Source organism: Siphateles boraxobius, unplaced genomic scaffold, assembly GCF_051911475.1.
Source record: "Siphateles boraxobius isolate OS27281-9 unplaced genomic scaffold, OSU_SipBor_1 9, whole genome shotgun sequence".
Classification (NCBI taxonomy): Eukaryota; Metazoa; Chordata; class Actinopteri; order Cypriniformes; family Leuciscidae; genus Siphateles; species Siphateles boraxobius.
This window is the reverse complement of record NW_027509219.1, coordinates 8,412,473-8,426,423: the sequence shown is the minus strand read 5'-3', so window position 1 is coordinate 8,426,423 and position 13,951 is coordinate 8,412,473.

Sequence of the window (13,951 nt, the reverse complement as noted above, 5' to 3'; positions counted from 1 at the left end):
GCAAGTGAGGCAGATAGGCAAACTGATAGCCACCATGCAAAAAATCAAAGTGAAAGTACACGCCAATCAAATCGCACGCATGTCCCTACTGAAAAATTGATAGCATACCAGCAAGAAGAGCTACAAAAGAAGGAAAAAAAGATTGTATCTTTATATGATCAATGGAAAATAGAAGCTTGTAGTGCACGTGAGCACCTTAAAGGGTTAGTTCACCCAAAAATGAAAATTAAGTCATTAATTACTCACCCCCATGCTGTACCAACCCCGTAAGACCTTCGTTCATCTTCGGAACACAAATGAAGATATTTTTGATTAAATCTGAGAGGTGAATCACTGCTACATAGGCTGCCAGAGGGAATGAAACTTGACGGCCCAGAAAGTCATTAAAGAACATGTTTAAATATTCCATGTGCCTACAGTGGCTCAACTATAAGTTTATCAAGCGACGAGACTACTTTTTTTCCGAAAAAAAAAACATAAATAACGACTTTATTCGACTATTCCTTTTCTTCCTTTGTGGGCCTGAGACGAGAGTTCAAGAGATTTCCACGACGCATGCGCGAGAACTGAGAAGAGGACGTTCTTCTTCTAATACTTCTTGTTCAGTTCTCGCGCATGCGTCGTGGAAATCTCTTGAACTCTCGTCTCAGGCCCACAAAGGAAGAAAAGGAATAGTCGAATAAAGTCGTTATTTATGTTTTTTTTTTCGGAAAAAAAGTATTCTCATCGCTTGATAAACTTATAGTTGAGCCACTGTAGGCACATGGAATATTTAAACATGTTCTTTAATGACTTTCTGGGCCGTCAAGTTTCATTCCCTCTGGCAGCCTATGTAGCAGTGATCCACCTCTCAGATTTAATCAAAAATATCTTCATTTGTGTTCCGAAGATGAACGAAGGTCTTACGGGGTTGGTACAGCATGGGGGTGAGTAATTAATGACTTAATTTTCATTTTTGGGTGAACTAACCCTTTAAATCAGATGCACTAGGAACTCAACTAGCTATTTTGGTTGATACTTTGGAGGCGGCTAAAAACAAAGTTTTGAGTGCTTACAATGACTTTAGAGAGCGTGTAACGCCTGCTATTGAAATGAGGAGAAAAATGGATGCATGTGAAGCAGTTACAGCTGACATCATTAAAATCATTTATGAAAGAATAACAGGTGTAGATGGAGATTTTGATGGTGAAAGGGAGAGAAGTCGTCTTCGTACATTATTAGACCATCAATATGCCCATTCAATCTTCGGTTCAACGGTGTCACGAGTTAGTCGGAAACCTAGTAATTACTCTAGTCATCGTTCTGCTGCATCAAGCCTAGAAGCCAAACGGGTGGACGCTACAGCAGAAGTGGCAGCGAAGCAAGCTGCATATAATGTTCTACTAGCAGAATCAAAACAAAAAGAAAGGATAAAGCAGTTAGAAGAACAACATAAAAGGGCTCTTGATGTCGAGTTAAAGGAATTAGAGCAAATTCAAGCGCAAAGGGATCTGAAAGCAGCTCAAGCTAAACTAAAAGTCTACAATCAAGAGGTTGAGAAAGAAAAGACCAATTCGTCCAAAGATTGCAGCAGTGCAAACGGATCAGAATCCGGTTTCTCTCAGACATGTGTGAAAGGGCAGGAAACGTTTCAAAGGGTGTGTCAGAAAACTAAAAAGGAGAGAGTTCAAGCATCAGCGACTGATATACCTTCTCTTGTTCAAGCATTTCAAGATGGCCTGACTATGAGCAAGTTGCCGATGCCAGAGCCTCCTGTCTTCACTGGTGACCCCATTCATTTCATTGAATTTAAGCAATCCTTTAAGGCACTCATTGACAAGAAAACTATTTCTCCTGCTGATAAGATGTTTTATCTCAAGAAATATGTGAGTGGTCCTGCTAGACAGGTTTTAGAAGGAATTTTCTTCAGAACAGATGACGAAGCCTATCAAGATGCATGGGGCAGACTGAACAGTCGTTATGGCCAACCATTCGTGATACAAAAAGCGTTCAGAGAAAAGCTGACAAACTAGTCTAGAATTCACCAAAAGGACGCCATTGGTCTTCAAGCATTTTCTGACTTTTTAAATGCATGTCAAGTGGCCATGCCACATGTCAAAGGCCTTAAAATTTTAAATGATTACCAAGAAAATCAGAAACTTGTGCTGAAGTTACCCGACTGGGCAATTGGCAGATGGAATCGTCAAGTCACAAAATCTCTTTCCGAAGATCATGAGTATCCCACCTTTAAAGAATTTGCTGCTTTTGTGTCTGCTGAAGCAGAGATTGCTTGCAACCCAGTTACATCGTTTCATGCTCTTCATGTTGCAGAACCTGTTACTGAAAAGGCAAAGCTGAAAGAGACCACGAGAAACCGAGTTAGAGTTTTCACCACTCAAACGAACATCGAGTGTCGGAAGGTTGTCAAACCAGTGAACAAAATTCCGTGTATGCTTTGCCAGAAAGATAACCATCAACTTGACCACTGTTTCAGCTTTCTCAATAAACCATTGGAGGAGCGACGGAAACTTATACAAGAGAAAAGGCTTTGCTATGGTTGTTTGAACTCTGGTCACAGCGCAAAGGAGTGTCGTTGTCGTCTCACTTGTAAAACCTGCAAAAGGAAGCATCCAACTAGTTTACACGATGACAACTTTGTGAAAATGGTTAAGACTCTATCTTCTGCAGTTCAGACTCAAAGTGATCCTGATGGTACAACGAATGCAGTAGCCTTGAGTGTAAGTGGAGAAGAGCGAAATGCGTACACTTCAATGATTGTACCTATTTGTGTGTCTGTAAAACAAAATCCAAGTTGTGAGAAACTGGTGTATGCGCTTTTGGATTCTCAGAGTGATACCACGTTCATTGATAAAGGAGTGAGTGATGCTCTACAGGTAACAACATTTCCAGTAAAATTGAAGCTTACCACCATGCTTGGAAAAGATACCATCCTGCAGAGTGAGAGAGTATCAGGACTCCAAGTGAGAGCATACAAGTCTGGCAGTTATATTGATTTACCACCTACCTACACCAAAGACTGCATACCAGTTAATCGTAGCCACATTCCTACTTGTGAAGTCGCTAAAAACTGGAATCATCTTACAGTCATTGTGGAAAAGATACCCCCATTGCAGGACTGCGACGTTGCTCTTTTGATAGGCTACAATTGTTCAAGGTCAATGACTCCCAGAGAAGTGATAGTGGGAGGAGATGATGAACCCCACGCCATTCGGACAGATTTAGGGTGGAGTATAGTAGGCTGTTCTTCACCACACTCTGTTTTAATTGGAGCCAGTGGATTGTGTCACCGCATTGCGGTCAAGGAGCTTCCCTCAATCACACCAGGTGATGTCATTTGTGTTCTTGAGAGCGATTTTAAAGATATCGAAGAAGAGAGGACAAAGGTTTCCCAGGATGATTTCCTCTTCCTTGAGAAATTAAAGAAGGGTATACAGAGAAATGTTCATGGCCATTATCAAATGCCACTTCCTTTTAAAGTAAGGCCCAAATTACCAAGCAACAAACAATGTGTTATGGTTCGACTCAACCATCTCAAAAGAAAGATGGCGAAGGATGAGTTGTATAAGAAACGCTACAATGAATTCATGAGTGAGATCTTGCAGGGAGGAGATGCTGAGGAGGTACATAGCGACGGCAAGGAAGGAGAAATATGGTACTTGCCTCACCACGGTGTTGTCCATCCGAAGAAGGCAGACAAACTGCGCGTGGTCTTCGATTGCTCTGCAAGATATGAAGGTTACTCCTTAAACGATTACTTGCTTCAAGGTCCAGATTTGATAAACAGTCTAAATGGCATCTTAATTCGATTTCGTCAGCACCCCATCGCATTTATGTGTGATGTAGAGAAGATGTATCATCAGTTTCATGTCGACGAATCTGATTCAGACTTTCTGTGCTTCCTATGGTGGAAGGACGGCAATTTCAGCCAGCCTGCAAGTGAGTTTCGCATGAAGGTTCATCTCTTTGGTGCAACTTCCTCATCAGGGTGTGCTAATTATGGCTTGAAACATCTTGCAACTGAAAATAGCGAGTTGTATCCACTAGGTTCACAGTTTGTGATAAGAAATTTCTATGTAGATGATGGAGTGATCAGTGTAGAAAATGATGAAGAAGCTATCAAAGTTGTAGATGAGACACGTAAGCTCTGTGCTATAGGTGGCCTACGACTCCACAAATTTGCGTCAAACAGTAAAATAATGCTGAACAGCATTCCCACTTCAGAAAAAATCTCTGATGTGAAAGGTTGTGATCTTTCATTCGATGAGTTACCCCTCGAAAGAACTCTTGGCATACAATGGGAAAGAGAATCGGACTGTTTCAAATTCAAAGTCCAGTTGAAAGATCAACCTGTTACTCGACGTGGCATCTTGTCTACTGTTGCTTCTGTTTATGATCCTCTGGGACTTATTGCACCAGTACTGTTGAGTGGAAAAGGAATATTGCAGGATGTTTGTAAACGTGGTAGTGGATGGGATGACCCTCTATCTAATGATCTTAATCTAAGGTGGGAGCGATGGAGACAAGATTTAAACCATCTGCAGAAAATAGATGTACCGCGAACATATGCACCATCTAGTTTTGGAAAGGGTAATCAAGCTGAATTGCATCACTTCTCTGATGCTAGTGACCATGGATATGGTCAATGTTCATATTTAAGACTCAAAAATGAGGAAGGGGACATTCACTGTGCACTGTTGATGGCGAAATCAAGAGTTGCACCTCTTAACCCTTTGACGCGTACGATCACACCGGTGTGATCAGTCTTGGCTGGTCTCTGGAGCGTACGATCACACCGGTGTGATTAGAACGTTCAGTGAATCACGTGATCAACTGCTAAATTCAAAATTTCAAACTTTTGCTTTTACTGCTTTCCCGCTTTGACTGGCACTGAGCCAGAGACGGACGTGCACAGCTCTCATCATTATCACAACTGTTCAGAGTATTTTAATGTTTATTTTAGGTTTCATTCACTTTACATTACACAATTTACACTTTACATTACAAATTACATTACACAATAAATATATAGTTTATTATTACACACGAATATTTATAACAACAAAATAACCTTTTAAACATGATGTAATATTAATATTTATTCGAGTCAAACACACCTTGTAGAGAAAACGGGCTTTTCACACAGCAAGCGTCAGCGACACGAGCAGCGCATTTTTTTTCGGCGTGCGTGCATGTTAATCAATGAGTGGATTCACACCAGGAGCAGCGCGTGAGCCTCAAGCAGGAGCGTCGCGTGAGATGCAGTGAAGCGGGGGTTACTGTCATATATTTCGGGAGACATGGATGATCTTGCATGTTGTAAATCCAGCAGGCTCTGAGTCCAACTCTCCATCAGTGTTGTAAACAAATAATGGCGGCGCCCATAGCCCGTATATCTTACCGATCAACTAACATGATCTTTTTTTCTCTAAGTATTAAAACCACATTAGGAGTTCCCTTACATATATTTAACGATGTTAATAACTACAAGTTTGTAAATATTTTGTATAATAAATAAAAAAAGATTTGAACTGTCATGCATTGCAAGTCTTTTTTTCCCGCTGACAAATGATGTAGAGCTGACGTCACCGTTACCTCACACTCGCCTTTGTTCTAATTTAAAGACACAACTTTAATCAAGCTCACCAACTTCAGAGAAAATGACAGAAAATTTATATAAAAGACGACAACTGACAAATGAGGAAATTGTGGACATTTTTTTTAATTCTGATGAGGAGATTTTTGACAGCGAGGCAGAGAGTGACAGCGATGAAAATCTTCCCCCAAACCTTGAAGCTCTTGACAACATTGCAGATGAAGAGACGACACCAGTCCCAAATGAGGTAGAAGAGGTAAACTCATTGTTATGGAAGGCAGCCAACCTTTTTAATCCTCCTGGGCCAGGCAATTTTGACAACCAGCTCTGTGGTGTGCAAAATCCACCAGAATCACCCAGTGAGGTCAATTGTTTTAAATTGTTCCTCACAGAAGATGTCATGGGAGAAATTGTGGAGGAAACAAACCACTATGCCTCTGACTTGCAAGAAAGGGAAATTAAAGGAAAGCTGGTTAAATGGGTTCCAACAAATATCCCTGAAATGTACACATTTTAGTGGCAGTTCTCTTAATGGGGGTGATAAAAAAACCATCACTTCGTGATTACTGGAGCACAGACCCCATGCTCTTGTCCCCATTTTATGGGTCTCTGTTCTCACAGGATCGCTTCCTTCTGCTCCTCCGCTGTCTTCACTTCGCAAACAATGCGACAGCAGTTTCCAATGACCCGCTGAAAAAAATCAGACACATATTTACTGCTCTCACCTCCTCCTTTCGTCGCATTTTTGTGCCATACAGGGATCTGTGTGTGGATGAGTCTCTGATGAAGTGGAAAGGCAGGCTGGCATTTCGTCAGTTCATTCCATCTAAACGGCACAGATTTGGGGTCAAGTTTTTTGTTTTGTGTGATGTGCTCACTGGTTATGTGGAGGACATGATAATTTACACCGGATCTACCACTGACATCCAACATTACCCAGGACTTGGGATTTCTGGGTCCGTTGTGATGACACTTCTAGCACCTTACCTAAAAAATGTCATGTTCTTTATGTGGACAACTGGTACAGTAGTCCCACACTTTTCCAGCACCTCTTGTCACTTGGCACTGGAGCTTGTGGGACTGTGCGCGCAAACAGGAAAGGGATGCCAAAGTTCACCTGTAAGATGAAAAAAGGTGAGGTGGAATTCGAAGAGAATGGGTCACAGATGGCAGTAAAATGGCACGACAAGAGGGATGTACATGTCCTTACCACAGTCCACCCAACTGGTATGGCAGCCACAGGGAAGCTTGATCACATCACTGGGCAACCAAGGATGAAGCCAGTCTGTGTTCTGGAGTATAACGAAAAGATGGGGGCAGTTGACAAAGCTGATATGATGACTGGTTTCCATGAATGCACCAGAAAGTCAACCAAGTGGTACAAGAAGATATTTTTGCATGTACTTGACACTGTTTTACTCAACAGCCACATCGTCTACCGGCAAATTACTGGTGAGAAATGAATACAAATCATCTAATAATAAATATAAACAAGATAAAAAGTGATAACATTTTTAATTAATGTAATCTAAAGTGTTAACAAATTCACAATAATAAACAGACCACACTGTCACATACTATTCTATTCTCCTCACTCCCTCCCTATTGATGTGCTCTACTATGAGTAGGAAAGGAAATCACCTCCCTACAATTCAGGACGAACCTGATGAGTGTCAGGATACAGGCAAGGAGACAGAGGTAAGTGAATCCAAACACAGCTTTATTGAACGTGACACAAGTGCATAGGTGAGTATTCTCAGAGTTCAGGTGCAGATGCGGTGAGGGTCTCTACGTGCGGGGCAGATAACAGGTGAGCAGGTCCTCTTCAGGTTAATTGGATGTCAAGCGGTCACAGATCATTCATACTTTTCTTTTCTCTTTCAGGTGTCGTCGTGGATGAGACAACTCGGCGTGAACACAGGGACTCAGGAAGATACAGGATTCTAGGGAACAGGGATCCAGACAGGAAATGCAGGAAACCAGGACTCGGGTAGGATGTCTGAAGACAGTGGAACAGGAATGCAGAGGTCAGTAATACACAGGTGAGTATACGTTACTTGGTCGGCGATGACGAGGAGATAGACTTTGGTAGACAGCGGGAAATGGTCTGTTCCTGTTGGAGGCTTGATGGTGAATGAAGCTGTGGTGAGTGTTTTTATTCAGAGGCTTATTGATTGTGAACAGGTGCAGGTGATTAGAATTCTGGTGAGAGTGATCGTTGTGTTGTGAAGGATGTGGTGTCTGATTGGTTCCTGACATTACCCCCCCCCCTCCAGAGTCCGCGCCAGCGGACCTTGGACCCCGACGTCGTGGTGGTCTACCTCTGGGCCGTGGTGCAGGTTTGTCAGGATATTGAGCGTGAAATTCTCGGAGCAGATTGGGATCAAGGACGTCGTTCCGGGGTACCCAACATCTTTCTTCAGGTCCATACCCCTCCCAATCTATCAGATATTCAATGCTAACACCTCGACGTCGGGAGTCCAATATTTCCTTTATCAAATAGATGGGTTCCGGTTCAATAGGCGGTATCGGGGGGTTATCCTCAGGGATTGGTTCCGTGGCTGAGTTGGGTACAGGTGGGTGGTGAGGTTTCAGGAGGGAGACGTGAAACGTGGGATGGATTCGATGTTCTGGAGGTAGGCGGAGTTGGTAGGTGACTGGGTTTACTTGTCTTACGATGGGGAAAGGTCCGATGTATCTGGGGTTGAGTTTGCGGCAAGGTTGACGTAGACGGATGTCTTTAGTGGAGAGCCAGACTAACTGTCCGGGTTGATATTCAGGAGTCTGACGGCGGTGAGCATCTGCAAAATGCCGTTGGCGATTCACTGCTTGCTGAAGGTGATCATCGGCTTGATTCCACACTCCTTCGCTTTCTTGAAACCACTTGTTTACTGCTGGTACTTCTGAGGGTTCGCCGGACCATGGAAACAATGGAGGTTGGTAACCCAACACACACTGGAAAGGAGTTAGTTGCGTGGATGACTGTCTGAGGGAATTTTGTGCGTACTCTGCCCAGATGAGATAACGACTCCAGATGTTTTGGTTGGAGTGGCAGAAGGTACGCAGGAAACGTCCTACATCTTGGATTTTCCGTTCGGTTTCGCCATTTGTTTGTGGATGGTACCCTGATGACAGGCTTACGGTCACGTTCATGAGAGTGAAAAAAGCTCGCCAAACTCGGGAGATAAATTGGGGTCCCCTGTCAGACACGATGTCCTCTGGGATGCCGTAGTTCCGAAACACATGCTCCATCAGCAGTTCAGCAGTGACAAAGGCCGTAGGGAGTCCCTTCAGAGGGATTAGTCTGCATGCTTTGGAGAACCGATCGATGGCGACAAGGATACAGGTGTTTCCGTCGGAGGCTGGTAGATCCGTAACGAAATCTACCCCAATGTGGGACCAGGGCCTATGTGGGACTGGGAGCGGTACTAATTTACCCACAGGGAGATTCCTGGGGACTTTGGACATGGCACATGGGATACAACCCTGTATAAACGTGGTGATGTCTTGTTGCATATTGGGCCACCAGTACTTGAGTTGGAGAGTTGTGGACGTTTTGCTTATGCCAGGATGACCTGTGCCTACGGAGGAGTGAGCTGAAGCAATGAGAGAGTTTCGGAAGTCCTCTGGGACGTAAATCTTCTCGGGGGGACATCCTGGAACTCAAGGTTGTTGTCGGGACAGCTCCAATAATTGCTCGTTGATCTCCCACTGGATGGGGTTGACAAACAACTTCTCGGGCAGGATGGCCTCAGGTTCCTCCCTCGGGATCTCTGGGGCATGGATGCGTGAGAGGGTATCCGCTCTAGTATTTTTGGAGCCTGGGCGATATGAAATCTTGAAATGGAACCGGGTGAAAAACAATGCCCATCGGGCCTGACGTGGATTCAGTCTTTTCGCATCTCTCAAGTACTGAAGATTCTTATGATCCGTTAGTACTAGGAATGGATGTTTCGCCCCCTCTAACCAATGCCTCCATTCCTCCAAGGCAAGCTTCACAGCCAAAAGCTCCCGGTTTCAAATGTCGTAGTTGATCTCTACCGTAGATAATTTCTTGGAAAAGAATGCGCAAGGTATGGTCTTGGAGGGTGAACCCGAGTACTGGGACAGAATTCCTCCCACCCCGGTAGTGGAGGCATCTACCTCCACCACAAATACCTTCTCTGGATCTGGATGGTGGAGCAAGGGTGCAGTGGTGAAAGCGGCCTTGAGGGAGTTAAAACCACGCTCTGCTTCTGGGGTCCAAAGTAACACCTTCGGTTTTCCCTTTAACAGGGAGGTCAGAGGAGCTGTCAAGAAACTGTATCGGTGTATGAACCGTCGGTAAAAATTTGCAAAACCGAGGAACCTCTGGAGCTCTTTCCCCGACTGTGGAGTCGGCCAGGACATGATGGCTTCGGTCTTTCGCTTATCCATTTCTACACCTCTTTCACTGAGTTGGTATCCCAGGAATTCGACGTTAGTCTGGTGAAACGTACACTTCTCTGCCTTTAGAAACAAGGTAAACTCTCTGAGTCTCTGGAGTACCAGGGCCACATGATGTTGGTGTTCAACAGGGTTCTTGGAATAAATCAGAATATCATCAATATACACCAACACAAATTGCCCCAGGTAGTCTCGGAGTACCTCGTCCATGAAACTCTGGAACACGGAGGGAGCGTTTACCAACCCATACGGCATGACCAGGTATTCATAGTGCCCTGCAGGCGTGATGAAAGCAGTTTTCCACTCATCCCCTTCTCTGATTCTGACCAGATTGTATGCACTCCTCAGATCCAATTTGGTGAAGATCTTGGCTTCTCTGAGCTGTTCGAGGGCTGCTGGGATGAGAGGTAGTGGGTAACTGAATTTGACAGTGATTTGGTTCAGGGCTCTGTAATCGATACAAGGTCTTAACCCTCCATCCTTTTTGGCAACAAAAAAGAAACTGGCGGCCGCAGGGGATGTAGAGGGACGAATGTAACCCTGTTGTAACGCTTCCTCGATGTATTTCCGCATAGATTCTTGCTCAGGAATGGAGAGTAGATTTTTCCCTTAGGAATCGATGCATCGGGGACCAGATCAATGGCGCAATCCCAAGGTCTATGGGGTGGCAAGTTGGAGGCAGTAACAGGGTTAAATATGTCAGAGAACGAGGAATAACAAGAGGGAATATTTGTGGACAGATTCTCCGTGGGACTCTCGATGGAGGTGGAACTCACAGTGAAACCTTTCATAGGTTCCGTGGCTGGGGGAGCAGAGTGTGCACTTTTCTTAAGCGAGCAATGACATCCCCAACTGATTATCTTGCCGGACTGCCAATTAATGGTAGGTTGGTGACGGATTAGCCATGGACGGCCGAGGATGATGTCTGTTTGGCTTTTTTGTAGAATGACAGGTTCGAACATTTCATGGTGAAGCTTTTCAATAGACAACTGGATGGGTGTTATTTGAGATGTCACATACCCCTTGTTAATGGGTTCGCCGGTCACTGCATGGAGGGAATATGGCTCGGGAATGTCGACCTTCCTGAGGTTAAGTTTCTCGCTGAGCCGTCCTGATATGAAGTTCCCCGCTGATCCGGAATCGACGATGGCTGTTGCAGATACATGGGAATTTAGGATTTTCAAGGTTACAGAGATAGTGAGCGGGGTCGATACATCGTGGTGATCCAGAACGGAGCTTACCGTCATCTGAGGTGGCCGAATGGGACATGAAAATCGAAAATGACCTTTACCACCACAGTACAGACATAACTTCATTTCTCTGCGACGAGAGCATTCAGCTTGGGTGAGTCGATGAGCATCGACTTGCATTTCCTCAGGGGGTTTTTCAGACTCATGGTTTGCGAGGACATGAAGGGATGTGACATGAGAAAGTCGAGCATCTCGATAGCAGCTCTGAGATCGTTGATGAACACGGAGAGTTTGCTGTATGAATTTCTCTAGTCCCAGGTTATCATCATAGATCGCCATTTGGAGACGAAGTGCAGGATTTAGTCCGCCGCGATAAACAGCCAAGAGAGCCTTTTCGTTCCAACCGCTCACTGAAGCCAGAGTCCGGAATTCAATGGAGTACTCTGAAACGGGTCTTTTTCCTTGACGGAGTTGCATTAACTTATCACTGATGATGGAATCACTGACTGGTTGGCCGAAAACTTCCTTGAAATGATTTATGAAATTTTGTAGTGACCTGGTAACCTCAGTCTCCTGTGCCCACAGCGATTCAGCCCATCTCAATGGTGTTCCAGATAACTGCTGGATGATGAAAGAGATTCGCGAACGATCTGTGTGGAATTGATGAGGTTGCTGGTCAAAGATGAGCGAACACTGCAATATGAAGCCATTGCAATCCTCCGCCCGGCCAGAGAAGGGCGCTGGTCGGGAAGCGGGGCTAGCAATGCATACTAGCGTGGAAGTGGGGTTCGCGGAAGTGGCACTACTCACCTGCAGACGGTTATACATCGTGTGCGCCATTGTGACTGCGAAATTTCACGTGACAAGGTTCATGCGTCTCCATGGAAATTAGAACGCGATTGATTACAAAATAACGGTCGCAGAAAAAAACTCATGCCAGGCTGCCAGTCTGACTATTTTAGAACGTACGTGCGAAAGGGTTAAGGTTACAACGATCCCTAGATTAGAGTTAGCAGCTGCCGTTGTTTCTGTAAAGATGAGCTCGTTGCTTAAGAGAGAGCTGGACTATGCTATTTCCCAGGAGACCTTTTGGACGGATTCCAAAGTAGTATTGGGATATATAAGTAATGAGGCACGTAGATTTCACACTTTTGTGGCTAATCGAGTACAAAGAATAACCCTCAGTACAAATCCCCAGCAGTGGAAGTATGTTCCAACGGAGGAAAATCCTGCTGATCATGCCTCCAGAGGTTTGACAGCAAAGGAGTTACTTACCTCAAACTGGTTCAGGGCCTAAGTTTTTGTGGGACAAAGAAGTGTCTGTACCGGAAGAATATGTTCCTGAACTTCTGCTTGGAGATCCAGAGGTAAAGACATGTTGTACGTTGAATGTTGATTGCGTAGAAAAACCGAGCTTGATAGATCTTCTTTTAAAGTTTTCTTCTTGGTCGAAAGCTATTGGAGCTGTAGCTCGTCTTTTAAGGAGAGCTAACAAAGACAAATCTAATCATCTCAGTACTGTGTTTGAGCGACAAAAGGCAGAACTTCATATAATCAAATGTCTGCAAGATAATTCCTACAAGGATGATCTGAGAGGGCTAAAGAGTGGTAGAAGTATCTCACCTTGCAGTGCATTATACTCTCTTGACCCTTTCATGGATAAAGACGGTTTACTCAGGGTGGGAGGCAGACTTTGTCGTTCAACCTTTCCAGACTCCGTAAAGCATCCTATAATAATCCCAAGAGATCATCAGATCGCAAAAATGGTTGTTGCTCACTTTCACAACAAGGTTGCGCACCAAGGGAAAGGATTTACTGTAAATGAGATAAGATCTAATGGCTTTTGGATACCAGGGATCAACAAAATTGTGACATCCTGTATCAGGAATTGTATTATTTGTAGAAAGCACAGGCGACCCGCTGAAGGACAGAGAATGGCTGATTATCCCAAAGAGAGAGTGGTTCCATCACCTCCGTTTACATATACTGGTATGGATTGCTTTGGCCCATTTCTTGTCAAGCAGGGCAGAAGTGTTCATAAACGTTATGGTCTTCTCTTTACTTGTTTCAGTTCCCATGCTGTACACATTGAGATGCTCACTGATATGACAGCGGATTCTTTCATCAATGCTCTGCGATGTTTCATTCCATTCATGGCCATTGTGAATAATAGGCCGCTCACTGTTGATTGCCTGACTGATCCTCAAAGTCTAGCACCAATCACTCCAAATCATCTGCTTACGTTAAAGTCAATTACTGCTTTACCTCCACCAGGAAACTTCGTCAGGGAGGATGTATTTGCACGGAAAAGATGGAGGCAGGTCCAGTATTTGGCAGAACAATTTTGGAGTCGCTGGCGCAAAGAGTATCTTGCAAATATAGCTACCCGACAAAAGTGGAATGTATCCAAGAGAAATCTTAAAGTTGATGATCTTGTCATCGTCAAAGAAGAGGAAATGCCTAGGAACGAATGGAGGCTTGGCAGAATAATTGAAACTATTTCTAGTGAGGACGGGCTTGTAAGAAGAGCTAAAATTTCTCTAGGTGTCCCAAAGATTAGTGCAAAGGGAAAGCGTGTCAACAAGCCGTCCATAATTGAAAGAGCAGTGCAAAAACTCATTTTATTAATGGAGGGATAGGGGGGTTTCCTCCCATTTGAAAATTTCTCATTGAGATATTGTAAAGTCGATGAGTGTCATTTTAATTTTTCTACATTTTTAATTTTGGGTTAAAGTCAAATTAT